The sequence below is a fragment of the Spermophilus citellus genome (genome assembly GCF_964194105.1).
Source record: "Spermophilus citellus genome assembly, chromosome: 1".
Lineage (NCBI taxonomy): Eukaryota > Metazoa > Chordata > Mammalia > Rodentia > Sciuridae > Spermophilus > Spermophilus citellus.
Window position 1 is genome coordinate 225883807 of NC_138182.1, and position 17145 is coordinate 225900951.

Below are 17145 nucleotides of genomic sequence, written 5' to 3' on the forward strand. Positions count from 1 at the left end.
CTTCCACTTATATAATTTTTCTCCTACCCCTCCTTTCCTCTTATATGTAATTGTGTATAACCCTGAGGCTCACCTTCCAATTCCATGCAATTTCCCTTCTCTCTCCCTTTCCCTCCCGCCTATCATCCCTGTTTAATGTTAATCTTCTTCTCAAGCTCTTTGTCTCTACCCTGTCCTTGGTTACTCCCCTTATATCAAAGAAGACATTTGGCATTTGTTTTTTAAGGATTGGCTAGCTTCGCTTACCATAATCTGCTCTAATGCCATCCATTTCCCTCCAAATTCTATGATTTTGTCATTTCTTATTGCAGAGTTTTGTGGAAAGGTTTTGTATTGTTTTGATAAAAAACCTTTCCACAAAACACTTAGAATTAGTTTGTTTTTAACTAATGGGCTTCAAGTTCCCTTATATCTGGGATCAGCACACTAAGCATAAAGTTGTTAACAGCAAAATGAAATTTCTTTCCACCTTTTACCTTTCTACACAAATGTACATTCCAGATGATGGGCCCTGTAATGAAGGTAATTTATCATCCACACTGGGACATGTCTGAGAGTAAAATGATCTACCAGTGACCTCACAGGGGTCAGGTCTGCACTGAAACTACCTGGGCAGATTGGAGTACATGGTCAGTCTATCTGGAATTCATTGTTACCATGGACTGAGTACTTTTTTTTTTTTTTTTTAGTTGTAGATGGACACAATATTATTATTGTTCTTTTTTAAATTATTCTTTTTTAAATTTGTTTTTATTTTTACGTGGTGCTGGGGACTGAACCCAGGGCCTCACGCTTGCAAGGCAAGTGCTCTACCACTGAGCTACAACCCCAGCCCCTGGACTGAGTACTTTTAATGTGTCAGCTTTTGATAATTTTTAATAGCCAGTATCCAAGATACCTGCTTTGTAACTTTTAATGTAGATTTCAGTATGATACCAATCATAAAATCCACATTAGCATTTTTTAGAGAGATCTAATTGACACGGGTTAGGGGGGAGGGCTTTCTAGGGCAGGGATGATTATATTTGCTGTTGTGCCCACAATAGCTCAGCTGTTCAGTTTGTCAGCTCTCTCAAAAGTGACCCAGATAATAGTTTTGTGGTGTTCCTTAGGTGTCTTTGAGGACGATTAAGATCTTAGAAGGCTGTGATTTCAAAAAGAAGTTACCAAAAAGGGAAAATGTGCCCAGAACAACTTGTTAGAATTAAGTTGGAAAAAAGATAATTTTAAACATGTAATTCAGTAAGTATTAATTTAAGAAGTGAACGTAAAAAACAAGTAGACTAATAGCAAGACATCTCTGTAGGAAATGTATTCAACATTTTTCAACTATAGTTCTATTAATCACATCCCTGTATAAGACAATGACTTAAAAATAACTTGATTTAAAATAATTAAAATTTTATTACGGAAAATTTAGGGGGACAAAGTGAAAAAAATAAGGGAAAAATAGCAATAACAAAAATCTCCATAATCCTACCACCCAGAGAGAACTGCTGCTATTAATGTTTTCTGTATTTTTTTCTACTTATAAGAATTTGTTTTGCTATATCATAAATAAATGGGGTATAATATCTCATTTTTCTGATTGTACATATTGTAGAATCATATTGGTCATGCTGTCATATATGTATATAAGGTAATAATGTCTGTTTCATTCTACTGTCCTTCCTATCCCCATATTCCCTCCCCCCTTCATTCCCCTCTACATAATCTAAAGTCACTCTCTTCTTCCCTAGACCCCACCTTATTGTCAATTAGCATTTGCATATCAGAGAAAACTTTTGGCCTGTGTTTTTTGGGGATTGGCTTATTTCATACTAAGATATGATATTCTCCAACTCCAAATGCATTATACTGTCATGTATAACTAATTAAAACCAATAAAAAATTTTAAAAAAGAATTTGTGTTGGAAAGATGATGTATTCCAACATACTCTGTGATCTGCATTTTTACTTAATGTATTATAAATATATTGACATGTTTTCATGTCATTTAATATTTCTTCTGCCAATTTTGATATTGCATGGTATTAAATTGTACAGATGTCATGTAACTGCTCCCCTATTGTTACAGACTGCTTATTTCTTATTCCCCACTTACAGTATTTCAGGTAATGTTGCAATGAACATCTTTCCTATTTATTTACATACATGTGATTATGTGATTATTTTCCTAGGGTAAATTTCTCCAAGTGGGATAGTTGGGTCAAAGTGTATAGACTTTTTGCTAAATTCTGTTCTATAATTGTATTTTTATGCTACAGGTATTGTTGGATATTATCATGACCCTGGTGCTTTCAAAACTACTGAAATAGTTTCGATAGAATTAAGTTGTTAAGAATAAACCATTGTTTCCTTTAATGGTTAAAAGTTGTGTTGTGGGGCAGGTCACTCCGAAAACACACCAAGTCTCAGTTTTGTCCAAATTAAAGAGTCTTTATTTAGCTGACCAGCCAGTGACTGCTCCCCGCAGGACCCATAACTGTCTCTGCAAGGAGCAGCCCCAAGCCTGAGCATTTTAGGATATTTAAAGGCAAAAACGACATCTGGGTTGACGTAACTGTAAGCAAGCAGGTACAGAAGCTGGATTGAGCAGTCTGCGAGACAATACAATGGATACATTGGTATTTCCCACAGGACTTTCCAGGTTGGCATAGCAGCAAGCAAGCAGAAGGGAAGTGGGTCAAAATGACACTAGTGGAGTACAAGTTAGAGAATGGTTACTAACGTCTAGACAATCTCTGACAAGGTACATTGCCCAAGAAAAATGGAAAGCAAAGAGAACAATTTTACATTGTATAAGAATTGCTATTTTGGGTTGCCAAGTATGCTATGCTAGGTAAATATTAATGGGTGCAGAGGTGGGGCTTTCCCAAGGGAGAAGCATGTCTTATGTGATATGGAGTCTCAGGGTAATATGGAGTCTGTTTGGTCATTGCCCATATAGCCTGGCCCATAACAGTTGTATCTAAGTGACCATGTCACATTAGCAAGTTGTGAAGACCCAGCATGAATGTATGGGAGGTCACAGTATGGAAACAACACTGGACTGAGAAGACCAGTCCACGTTCTATTACTAAAAAGTTGTGTGAACCTGAGGAAGAAGAAAGGGAACCAAAATCAGCCTCTCGGGCCAAGCAGTTGTTTTGCTTCCCTCTTTCTAGGTGCCCAGGTCTTTCTTCATAACACAAAGAGCGCTTGGCTGTGAACCAGTTTCTGATTCATAGGTTTGCAGTGAGCCCTGGAACGTACATTTCTACCAAGTTTCTGGCAGGTGTTGCTGTTGCTGGCCTGGGGACCACATTTTGAGAACCACTGTCTTAGATGATCTCTAAATTCTTTCCTAGCTCCAAAAGTTTGATTCTAGGATGAATTTCTGCTTTGGTAATATTAATACTTTTGTTGTACCTTTTTTAAAAAAATAATTGTATCTTTCCCTCATTTTTGGGGTGGAGTGAATTTATTTTAACTTCTCAGCAAGAATTCAAAACATCAAAGATTCACATCCCAAGCTCACATGAGAATCACCTGAATAAATTTTATTGAGAAAAATAATGATGCCTCACTGGACTCCAGGTGAAATAAATCAGACTTTTCCAGGCTAAGGCCCAGTTTCAGACATTTTTAAAGTGCTCTCAATTGACTCCAGTTCTCAAGCTGAGAGTCACTTCACAGGGGAAGACTAGACTATCAGTTGATTTCCAAATGGGGCAACCCTTCCCTCCAAGACACTTCCATGAACTTAACGTCTTGGATTTTATATTGTGTCTTACATTTTCTAAGTCTAGCTCAGATAAAAGTTTGCCTTATTTTGATTTCTCTCCCTATTTCACTTCAAGCTAACTGCTGAAAGTGGATACTAAGAGCTAGAAATTTCTAATGAGATTTATCCATGGTGATGGACAGAAATAAGATCAGAGCAAAAACAAACAAGAAAAACAAGTATTTTACGTAATGGGCCATAACAACCCTGACATTTTGCTTCCACAGGATTGTTCTGAGTCATTTCTTTCTGCTCTGGTGCCTGTGCTGTAACTTCTCAGTGGGCTAAACAGACACTTAGGTCTCTGAGGACTCCTGTTAGTTCCTCATTTCCAATCAACCATGACTAGACTTTTTAAAAGGGAAATATTAGTCACTCAAATGGATGGTTGATAACTTGAGATTATTATGTTTTGAGTTTTTTTAATTGTAAAATATACATAACAAAACTCACCATTGCAACCATTTTTAAGTGTACAATTCAGAGCGTTAAGTACATGTGCATTGTTGGGCAATCACCACCTGTCATCTCCAGGACTCTCTGAAGGTGGATGGGTACTGGGCCACCCAGGAGTACTGAAATTCTTGCCCATTAACTCCCCCTTCTTGCCCAATAACTTCCCCTTTCTCCCTTTCTTCCAGCCCCTAGTAACCACCATTCTTTCTATTTTTGTGGATTTGCCTATTCTAGGCACCTTGTGTAAATGGAATCATACAGTAATCCCTTTGTGTCTAGTTTATTTCACTTAACATAATATCCTCAAGGTCATAATATCTTCAGGGATTACCTTTGATCAGATACATTTGTGGTGATGTGCATTTAATTCTGCTCTCAGTGACTCATTGCTTAGTTCAGAACAGGGATGTCATTGAGCTTTTTTTTTTTTTTTTTCTTTCTCACCCTGACATCTAATTGCCCAATAAATCTTAGTGATTCCACCTCTCACAAAGTTCCCTAAATTCTCCTTCTTCATCATTGGACTCCCCTTCACATAGGCTTTCATGCTTATTTGATCAATATCAGAGCCTCCTAACCAATCTCTCTTTCTGCCATCAGTCATTGAATCACTGGTTAACTCAACAAATATATATCAGGGACATTTTTGTGGTGAGGCGGAGTCTTCCATATAGCCACTTGAACCATTTGTCTCAAACAAATCTGATTTTACCCACATATATCTTTACTAGAACCCCATTTTCCCAGCTCACTGTTTCCCCAAAAAGGATGAAATACAATTCAAAATGCTGGGTAGGTTAAACCAGGAGTTCAAAACAACAAGATGAAAACTGAGAGTATCGAATACAGAATCCTACATCTAAATTCAGGAAAAAATAGAGTGCTTATGTGTAGAACCAGCTTTTTAGTAGGACTTGATATAGGAAGAAAGAAAGGCCCTAGAATTTTGGTTCTCAACAAGCTGGACATGGATTAGTAGACAATGGGTCTCCTTATTTACAACTATCTACACTGTAGGCTATATTAATTTTAAAAAGTCTTAATCGTGGGCCATATGATTAGACCATCCCTATTGTTTGGGATGACCATTGTTTTCAGTTCTATGAAAACAATGCTATGAAGAATATTAACAAACTGGAGGGCATTCAGGGCAGTGGTTCTGAGGCCTGGTAACTGAGCCTTGGCTGTACTTGGGGAGTATGCAAAATATATAGGTTCTGGGATCCATTCCTGGATGTTTTCAGGTGGTCATAAAGTATATCTTAAGTTGGGTGCCACTAATCTGGAGGACACAAAGAGCATGATCTTAGATGTTAAAAGAAGTAGTCCTGTAGCTTAGAGAGAAAGGACTATGGGAAATGGTATTATATTCCCAAGCACTGAAGGGTTGTCATTTGTAAATTGAGATGGCATAATGATGGGAGGTTTGAGCAAGAATTTTGCAATGGGGGCTGTGAGGTTAATAGCTGGTTCTGGGAATGATTAAGGAGGAGCCCAGATGTCAGGGATGCAGTAGAGAAAAACTGTAAACTTTAATGTTTGAATCACCTGGAGATCTGTCTTAGTCTGTTTCAAAACATCTGAAACTGAGTAATTTATAAAGAGGTTTATTTGGCTCATGATTCTCTTGGATGGAGTGTCCAAATTGTTGGTTTCCTGAAGAAGTCCCCCAGGTTGCACAACAGTACAGAAGAGAGGTGAAAAGGGAATGGCTGTGTGCAGCAGGGGACTCAGGGGGTCTGCCAGATTTGCTCACAACAATCTGTGGGACTTCTCATTAGAGTAAGAACATACTCCTGGGAGAAAAGCATTAACCCCTTAACTTTTTTTTTGTAGTTGTAGATGGACAGCATGCCTTTATTTTATTTGTTTTTTATTTTTGTGTGGTGCTGAGAATTGAACCTAGTGCCTCACACATGCTAGGCAAGCACTCTGCCACTGAGCTCCAGCCCTAGCCCAGCATTAGCCCCTTTTAAAGACAAGGTCCCAACTACCTCTCAACATTGCCACACTGGAACCATGCTTCTAGCTCATGAACAATACAAATTGTATTGAAACCATGGCAAGGTCTTATAAAAGTGCAGGCTCTAATTTATGGGTTAGAGCCCGAGACTCTGCATTTCTAGAGAGCTTTCAGTGATGTCGCTGGTCTGTGAGCCTCACTTTTAGTAGAAGGCTGTAGAGGATGCCAGTGCTGGTCGGACAAATAACCTAGGTGATCTCTCAGGTCAGAGTGAGTGTAGAGCAAAGGTTAACTAATTGGAGATGGAGAAAGCATCTACCAAAACCACATTGGAATGCTTTAGAACTTTTGGTTTGGAACATGCTTTAATTAGCTTAATTTTTCCATTTCTCTAGAATCTAGGTACTAGAGATTGAGTGACCCAAGAGCACAAACTTTCAAATCAAATAAACTTGGGTGTGTACCTTGCCTTCACTGTTTTTTTTTAATTTCTTACATACATGACAATAGTGGAATGAATTACATTCATAATATCCACTCACAGCACAATTTTTCATAACTCTGTATATAAAGTATGTTCACGCCAAATTATGCCATTATACATGAGCTCTCTTATTTTTATTTTTATTTTTTTCCTTTACAATTCTTAATTGTGGCCCAATGGCAGAGAGCTTCCCTCGAGCATGAGAGGTCCTGAGTTCGATCCTCAGCACCACATAAAAATAAATAAACAAAACAAAGATTTTTGCCTTCACTGTTACTAAGATTGTGAGCTGGGCAAGTATCAACCTATCTGAGCCTCATTTTTCTTATTCTATTAACCCTTCAGTGGGTTTTTATGAATGTTCACGTTGCTGTATGTAAAGTGTAATCCTCCTGCCTCAGCCTCCTGAGTCATTGGGATTACAGGTGTGTGCTATTGCACCCGGCTTCAGGAAGAATTCTGTAAAGTTCTGTAAATTTCATGGAGCCTTCCAGGAAATTCTTAGAGGCTAGGCCCTCTTCTTTCCTATACAATCACTGGACTTTTTTTTTTTTTTTTTTTTTTGGTAGTTGTCAGGTCTTGGCATTTTCTTATCATCTTCTTCCAAAATTTGAAGCTAGATATTTTCTCTATTTTGACCACGATGATTTATTTATGTAACTTAGTTTCCTGAACCATAGCCATTTTTCCAGTGCAGATGTTACAATAGAAACTTGGGTCAACCCAGCATCCATTTCTCTGTGTCCCTCCTATAGGCCCAGTCGGTTTTTCTTCAGTTATATGTGCCTACAAATGAATCCATGTGCTTTGGAGAAGCCAGTCAAGCCACAGGTGCAGGTGGACCTGATGGGTTTTTAAGTTTCTCATTCTCTTTCCCAGTGATTGGTCCAGGACTGGCATGGAGGGAATTCCGTTAAGGGGCGATTCTAGAAGACATTTCCTTGTCCCAAGGAAGGGCCAGAAACCTTTCTCTCTCTTCCTTTGGATCTTGTGGCAGGGGGACATGACTCTGGGATGGGTGGAACCCACTGCCACTCGCAGGAGGATGGAGCTGACATTTCGGGATCAGATTATGTTGAAGGAGCTGACTCCTGGGTCACATCACTGACCCACAGAACCACTGTCCTTGGGTTGCCCTTCTGGAGTTGACACTGTCTCAGATAGTAAATTTATTTAATACTTCAGTCATTTTTATTGCACTTCTTTTAGTTTAGCTTAAAATACCATTACTAATACTGGTGTCTCCTGCCATCTTCAGTATATCCTGTAAGCAGTGGGAGAGTTTTAAAATGTTCTATAATCACAATGGATTGAGGAGAGACTTTTCTTTTAAGAATGAATTACTTCCTCAAAAATTCTTCAAAATCTATTTTTATAAACTTCTCTAAAACCCCTTTAGAAGTAAGAAATACTCACATGCCTATATTATATTTGATATGCTTAGCCTCTGACTATTGAAAAATATGATCCCTGGGTTTTCAATCCCCATGCATTTGAGAGCAAGGTTTCTGTGCTTATTCAGCCTGTGTTGTTTATTGGTCTGTCTCCCCTGCCTCTCTCTATCTTTTTTTATGGAGAGAGATGTGAGGATTGTACTTGGTAAGCATAACACAACTGGGGACACACTGACTCAGGAAACTGATTCATTTCAGGATTTTTTTCTTGGCAAATACTTCTCTCTTCTCCATTCATTGTCATCCTTTTCTTTTGTCATAAAAATTTGGGGATCAGATTTGATGGGGAATATTTTAAAATATGGCCTGTAAGTTCAGGATAACTGCCAAGACTTGAGTGTGTTAACCCTAACTACCTCTCCCTCCACGTCTCAACCATGCTGCCAGCAGGGAAGTGTGCCTGGAAGTCCCCAAGACATCATGAAACATGTTGGCCATTCAGATGACCTTGTCCAGTTCATACCTTCACTCCAAGCCCATTAAACATCAGTCATTCATCTCGATGCTTTGGATCTTAGTGAAAGATTGGGCTTAGTGCAAATGGCACCACTGATCAATCTTTACATTCCAGGCAATGATGATAACTGGTGGGAAGATGAATAAGAGGAAAAATCTATGTGAGTTTGAGAGCCGATGAGGGATTAACTTACGTATTCTGGGACTTCAGTGAGGATGATTCTGAATTGCGATGTGAAATAGATCCAGAACCATCCAGTTATGGGACTCCTGAGTATAGCAGTTCAATTCTTGACTGTCCTCTGTCTAACCCTTCTTCCAGCCTGTAATGCTCTCATATTCACATTCCCATGAACTTTTATTTATTTATTTAGTCATAGATACCTTTATTTATTTATTTTCATGTGGTAATGAGGATTAAACTCAGGGCCTCACATGTGCTAGGCAAGTGGTCTACCACTGAGCTACACCCCCAGCCCTCCGCCCCCCACCTTTCTTAAAGATAGTTTTTGATAATACCACTTTCCCTTGCTTCAGTACTTTTCTTGGCTTAGGGCTAACATTTGCATGCCTTTTCTTGGCATCCCTAAGTGTTTAGAGCCTGGCTTAAACTTTTTAACTTTTTTTCTTCATGGTGGTACTGGAGATTGAACCTAGGGCCTCATGCATGCTAAGAAAGCACTCTATTGCCGGATTATATCCCCAGCCCATTTTTTTTTAAATTAAAAAAAATCAAACAATATATTGTTTTAGTCAGGTTTTTAAATTGCTATGACTAAAAGACCTGCCAAGAACAATTTTAGAAGAGGAAAAGTTTATTTGAGGGTTCATGGTTTCAGAGGACTCCGTCCACGGACAGCCAGCTCCATTCCTCAGGGCTTGAGGTAAGGCTGAACATCATGGTGGAAGAGTGTGGCAGAGGGATCATCACATGATCATCAGGAAGCGGGGAGAGAGAGGCTTCACTCACCAGATACAAAATATATCCAGCAAAGGCACGTCCTCAATGCCCCACCTCCTCCAGCCACACCCTATGTGCCTTCAGTTACCACTTAGGTAATCCCATTAGGAGATGAATTCACTGATGAAGGCTCTCATGACCCAATCATTTCCCCTCTAGACTTTGCACTGTCTCATACATGAGCTTTTGGAGGACATCTCACATCCAAACCATGACAAACATAGAAATGGTTAATGGACAAATAAAACAAAGAGGGTGACACCTTGCATCTTTTATTTCTCCAACTGTAGTGCGCCAACTCTTCTGCAATTGACGACTTAAAAAATTCAAGGTGCCGATACTTACCACACCTGCATTTAACTTGCCTCTCTGGCCTTGGCAAAGGCAAAAGAATTGTTGGAGAATGACTCCCATCTCACCTGTCCTCAAGGTATGGTATATACTAGAGCAAATTCATACAGCAGCTAGTACCTAATATGCAGATATTGACCCAGAAAACATTTTTTTTCAGTTTTTAAGGATCACCAGTAGCAATTTGCTTTTACCTGGTAAAACCAATGGTATATTTTCCTTCTTGCCTCAGGACTAGACCACTTTGTTGAAATACAATCCACCAAAGCTTGGACATTTTGACATTACACACAACATCATCATTGACCACTGTTTTAGTGATGATGTTAATAAGACCCGATGAGCGGGAACAAACAAGTTCTTGGGATAGCTTAATAAGACCTATGTGAACCAGAGGGTGGGAGATAAATCCCATGAAAATTTAGGGGCCTTTTTCCTCTGAAGTTTCTGGGGATTCAGTCCTGACAGCTCATGTCTAAGGTAAAAGGTTGCTGTACATTTCATTGTTTACCAATAAAAGGATGCACAACACTTGGCAGGCCTTTTAGGATTTTGGAGGGAACATATTTGAATGTGCTATTTCTACTCTTTTACTTTCCAGCCTTTCAGTCTGGGGTGGGTAAGAGCAGAAAGACGAGGGTCATCAGATTTCGGTGTCTGGGGCTCTGCACAGTGGGCTATGAGGGAGTGTTCGCTTGTGAGCTGAATTTTGGTGCATTCGTGCCCCACATCTCCTTGCTGCACCTTGTCCACTCCAGACACTGAGCTGGGAGCCTGTTGGCGCAGAGACTATGATGCCTGGCACCACAGCCCTGCAGCCCACCTCCAAGTGTGCCCACTGTCAGAGCTCCGGTACATTCTGACAGTTCCCTACCTCAGGTCCCTGCCTCTCCCTGCCTCTGTGCTTGGAGGCTTCTCCTGTGCCTGGGAGCTTTGCACAGTATATTGGGGCCATCTGCTAGTCCTAGGGATTTCATGCCCCTAGAGAGATTTCAGCCAGAGAGAGCTAGAAGCCATTGGATGAATATTCCAACTCCAGGGTCTGGCTATGAGGCTACTGAGGCGTGTTCTGCATCCGCAGGTGGAATTGAGCTCTTGTGGCCCACCGCCAATTGTTGGCTTTTGTCCTCTTTCTTTCCTATCTTAATTTGTTCACTTCCTCATTATGGCTTTTTAAAAAATCACTTCCCAAATAAACTATCTGCATTCAAATCTTTGTCTTGGTTTCTGCTTTTGGGACACCCCAAGCTTAGTGGCCTGTCAAGAGCTCTGTGTGTAGACTTTGACTTCCTTTACCCTCTGGATACATCAACTCCCTTTCCAGTGCTCTCCACCCTGATGAATTCGTCTGCAACTCCCTGGTTGACCTCCTTCTTCTACTTTTTGTTTTGCTGGATTATGCCTTTTGTGTTCCTTTCTGTCATTTTGTTTTTGTGAGTGACTTATTTGGCCTTATCTTATAAGTCAAAGCCCACCTTATCTTTTTAACCTAATTACCTGTTCTTCCATCTTTTGTCCACAATCCCACAATCATGGAACACTCAAATCCATTTCCCTTCTTTAAATCTTAGTATGTGGCCCTGTACTGCCTGGAATTCATTCTCTTCATCTGACTGAGAGATTCCCGCTTTTCCCTCAAAATTCTGCTCAACTGAATTTCCCCTAATATTCCCCTAACTGCTCTCTCTCTTCAAGCAGTTAATAATTATGAGTTCCACATCTATCTCTTCTGCTTGCTTGTAGGTTCTGCAATGACAGAGTCTCTACCTATTTATCAGTGTACTCTTAGTCACTGACACATAATAGATGCTCAACAAATATTTGTTGAATGAGCAAATGAATGCATGGCTTAGGGGGTAAGAACGCCAATTTAGATAGACTGTCAGCATCTAGGACAGATCTGGTACCAATGGACACCCCCCGAGTGATTGTAGGGGAGCTATCTGTAACCACTTTTTAGGGAAAGTGCTTACCAGATGAACATTTGGGCAGCCAAGGGGAGGCTATGATGTCAACAGACATAATAGTAGGGATGTGAGCAAGAAAAATGGATTCCTGTATCATGCTCCAGTTTTTATCTATTGTTACCTTGAAATTGTTGTTAGAAGCAAGCTGCTTTTGTGACATTCATTTTTTTCCAATCATTCCTTTACCACAGGCCATCCAGTGTGCAGGTGAAGAGGTGGAATGTGTCTTGGGTTTGAATCCCCAGCTCTGTCACTTGCTAGTTTTGCAATTTTAGAGCAAGTTGCTTAAAGTCTCTTTGTCCCAGTTTCTTTATCTGTTGGGAGGATTAAGAGAATATATATTATATATTATTATATTTTAAATTTATTATATATTTATGTACATGTTATATATAATAATCTAACTGAACCTATGCAGGGCACATACTATGCCCTATGTAAATGTTAGCTATTAATAATTACTACGTGATTAATGCAAGACTTTTTTATGAAGTCAGGTATCTCGCCCAAAGCCACCAGGGAAATCTATAGTGTGCCTAAAGTAATAACCTATGTCTTGAGAGATTCAAGGACCGTTTTAAAAATCCTAGCAGCAGAGACATGAGTGACTAGCTGCACCTTGCTGAGCATGAGGGCTTGTGAGTGCTCTGCCTGGATCTGAGGAACAGGATGGGATGATTCACAAAGTCTGTGTAATTTCCGTCACTGGGGAGCTCTGATGTGTTTTTGGCATCAACAACTGCATATCCCTGAGAGCTCACTCAAGCCTAAGCCACTGCTTTTTTCTCTATGGACACACGGATGTGTGAAGGATCTGAACCTTGGAAGAACTGATCCCTTGAAAAATGTTAGCACAATTCCCTTGGTTATTGATGTATCAAACTATAGTAAAAAGTGAATTAAAAATATCTCTTCACTGGTTTCAAGTTGTTTAAGTGGTAAGAAAGTTGATTGGCATCAAATCTTTAGGCCACGCTCTTTTGGGTTAGGCCGTGCGCCTTTTATCATGAGGGTACTTGGATTTCATCCAGTCTCTCTTTGGACCCTCTGGATTATTTGTCTATGTCTAGCTTCTTTAGGAGCTTCCTCAGGTGGGTTTGTTTACTTCCATACTTTGAGTTCAAGGGTGAGACCAAGGCACTAGACCAGAGTCAAATTGTTAGAGGTCATTTTATTTCTGGAATAGCGGGAGGTGAAATACTGGGGAAACTTGGCTGCATCTCTCAATGATCCTTCCTTTCTTTAAATACTAGTTATTGTGTTGAATCAGGTGTTTATTGTTTTCTTTTATATTAAAAAAATATTTAGTGTTTGCTCTAGGTTTCTTTTGTTTTTATTATTTAGTTGTAATAATGTACATTTTACCACATTCTCCTTCAAATATTATGCCCCTTAATGAATAATATAAGTATCTTACAGGTTTTCTTCCATTTTCTATCATCTTTTGTGCTTTCTCATCATAGTCTTACATTTATTATAAGCCCCACATAATACATTATTATTATTATTTGCTTTATTATTTTATTACTACTGTGAATGATAAAAAGTGTGAAATTTCAACAAAAAGTATTTATTTTTATGCAAATATTTACTGTCTGATGATTTTCTTTCCTTTGTGTAGATCTGAGATCTGGAATAATTTTCTTTCAGTCAGAAGAAATTTCTGAAGTATTTTTTGGTAGTGTAAATCTGCTAGCAACAAGTTCTCAGCTTTTATTTTTCTGAAAATGCTTCCATTTCACCTTCCTTTTTGGGGAAAGAAAGAAACGGTTGGTTAAATATGTACATCCCTAGAATAAAATACCATATGTGCAACTGTTTGCAATAATGCAGAAGTATATTTAAATACATTTGTTGTACATTAAGTGAAAAATAGTTTAAGGAATCATATATGCAATTTAATATCATTTTTTTCTATAAAAATTATACATATATTTCATATACTTTTTTTTTTTTTTGGTACTGGGGATTGAACTCAGGGGCACTCCGCCATTGAGCCACATATCCAGCCATATTTTGTATTTTATTTAGAGACAGAGTCTCACGGAGTTGCTAAGGATCTCACTAAGTTGCTGAGGCTGGCTTTGAACTTGCAATTCTCCTGTCTCAGCCTCCCGAGCCACTGGAATTATAAGCATGTGCCCCTGTGCCGCCTGGCTAGACATATATATTTAATCATAGACAGACCCTGGAACAATATACATGGGAATATGAGCAGTGGCACAACAGTGAAGTGTACTTCATTTTGCTTACTGGAATTTTCTGAAATTTTTTTTTTTTTTTTTTTTTTGTACTGGGGATTGAACCCAGGGATGCTCTACCACTGAGCTACAGAGCTCTTTCAGTCCTTTATTATTACTGTTTTGTGGTGCTGGGGATTGAACCCAGGGCCTCACACATACTAGGCCAGCATTTTACCCCTGAGCTATATCCCAGCCATACTCAGGCTTTAAAATTTTTTTTTACAGTTTTTTATTTTGAGACAGGTTCTCACTATTGCCCAGTCTGACCTTGAACTTGCAATCCTCCTGTCTCAGCCTCCTAAGTTGCTGAGATTGTAGGTATGTGCCACTATACCCAGTTGGAATTTTCTGTCATATTCTGAGCTCTTATCTTCAGCTCAGGGTGGCCTCTGTGTTCTGCTTGGTCTCCCCTTCCTGTTCTGGCTCTGGTCAAAGGAATTGCTTGCAGATTTTTTTCCTGTCTAAGATCATAACCCTGTACTGCCTAATATTCAAAATACTTTTTGTCAAGTATTCTGGTTGTTTCTGGTAAGTACAATCTAGTATTAGTGCTTCTCTTGAAAAGTCCTTATGGCATCAATTTTTTAAAAAAATACTTTTTAGTTTTAGGTGGACACAGTATCCTTATTTTATTTTTATGTGGTGCTGAGGATTGAACCCAGTGCCTCATGCATGCTAGGTGAACACTCTACCTCTGAGCCACAACGTCAGCCCCTATAGCATTAATTTTTATATACTTATTTTAAAATATTCCTCCTGTGACTTCATGAGGACAGAATCCATTCCTCTCCTCCTTTTTCTACTTCTCCTTCTTTTCCATCTTTTTCATTATCCTCTTCACAGTTACCATTGATGGAGCTCTTTCTGCAAAGTAGCCACTGCTGCATGCATTAGTTTGCTTAGTTCTCGAAACATTTCTACAAGGTGAGTACTCTTTTACAGATAAAGGACCCAAGGATCAAATACGCTAAATAACTTACTTAAGGTCTAATTGCAATATGTAGCAGAGATGAAAGTCAGACCTATAACTTTAGATTCCAAAACCTTAACAGATATACTAGTAGTTCTTCTACACGGACTACAGGATATTACGCATCATAAGATGTAACCTTAGGGATCTTTTAAAAATAATTCATTCAGACTTTATAACTTTTGCTGGTAAATGGATGGAGACTATCATGCTAAGTGAAAAAAGCCAATCCCCAAAAACCAAAGGTTGAATATTCTCTCTGATACATGGATGCTAACACACAATAAGGGAGAGAGAAGGGAAGAAGAGAAGTTCAGTGTATTAGACAAAGGGGAATGAAGGGAAGGGAGTGGGGATAGGAATAGAAAAGACAGTAGGATGAGGAAGACATAACTTTCCTATGTTCATCTATGAATACACCACCAGTGAAACTCTACCTCATGTACAACCACAAGAATGGGATTCTAATTAGAATAAGTTATACTCCATGTATGTATGTCACAATACACTCTACTGTAATATATATATATATATATAACAAATGAAAAAATAAAAATTCATTCATTCTTTTGAAAATTTTTGGTTTTATTTGTAGATGGACAAAATAGCTTTTATTTATTTATTTATTTCTATGTGGTGCCAAGGATGGAACCCAGTACCTCATCTGTGCCAGGCAAGCATTTTTTCACTGAGCCACAACCCCATTCATTCTTTTCTAATTAACAAAACTATATATATATATATATTTATGGTGTACAATATGATATTTTGATATACGTCTACGTTGTGGAATGGTTAAATCAAGCTAATTAGCATATTCTTTACCTCACCTATTTTTTTGTGTGTGTGGTGAGAACAATGAAAATTTACTCTCTTGACAATTTTCAAACATAATATATTGTCATTAATTATAGTCACCAAAATATATCATTGGTATTCTTGATTGTAAATAAAGAAAACCAAATAGACTTGTTTGTTCCTACAATTGACAAAGCCAGTAGAACTAAGCCTCAAGGATGGGCGGGAACCAAGGGCAGCTGGGTGACAGAACTGGCACCAAGGGAGCATTTGGATCAGGGTGCTGCCACCTGCATGTGTGATTAGTGCAGTCACTTGCACACTGAGTGCCATGGCGGCTGCTGCCAGAGAAAACTCTGAATTTCCCTGCTTCTCTTCCACTCTAGGTCTAGAGCAAATGTCCCCCTAGGTTGTCTTCCTGTGGCTCATAGGCCAGGGAGCACATGGAAGAAGTACCTAGGGAGAGAATTGGGCTCTTGCCTGCATCACGACTTCTAGAAGCGTGGGTTTTCCAGCGCAGGAAGGGGTGTGCTGAAAGAAAAATAAATGGCATTCAGAGGACCATATGTATTTGTGGAATGACTGCTCAGTTTGAAATTAGCTTCTCTTCTAGATTTACACGAGGAGAAAGACTTTGATTTTTAGGTTGATTTTCTTCTTTTCTGATGAAGTCAGAACACTTCTATCGCTTCTCTCATTTTTTAAAAGCACCTCTCATGTTGCAAAATGGTAAGAAATCAATCCCATAATTCCAAGGTCCTCTCATTTGTTCAGCCAATTTTGTCCCTATTATGTTAGGTCTGGGCTGACTCAGTCTCAAAAATAATACCTACCATTTCTGTAGCACCAGCAAGGTACTTATGTGTAGGACCTGGTTGATTGTTTGTAATAACCCTGGGAGGTGTGGGCCTTAACATCCTTAGTGTCTCTCTTTTATAAACTCAGATCCTGAGACTCAGATCAGAGCTCACTCAAGATCCTAACTATTCAACAATGCAGGTAAAATTTAAGGCATGTTTTTAATTTTGTTTAATTTTTATTTTTTCGATTTTGAGAAATTTAAAAAATTTAGAAATATCCAAGGAATAATACAATGAACACCTATATTTCAAGCAACAAGAATTAACTAGGTTAGAAATTTTTATTTGCTTTACAGCTTTTTAATTATTTTCTTTAGACAGTGTCTTGCTATATTGCCCAGTTTGGTCTCAAATTTCTGGGATCAAATGATCCTCCCAACTCAGCCTCCTGAGTAGCCATGACTACAGGCATGTGC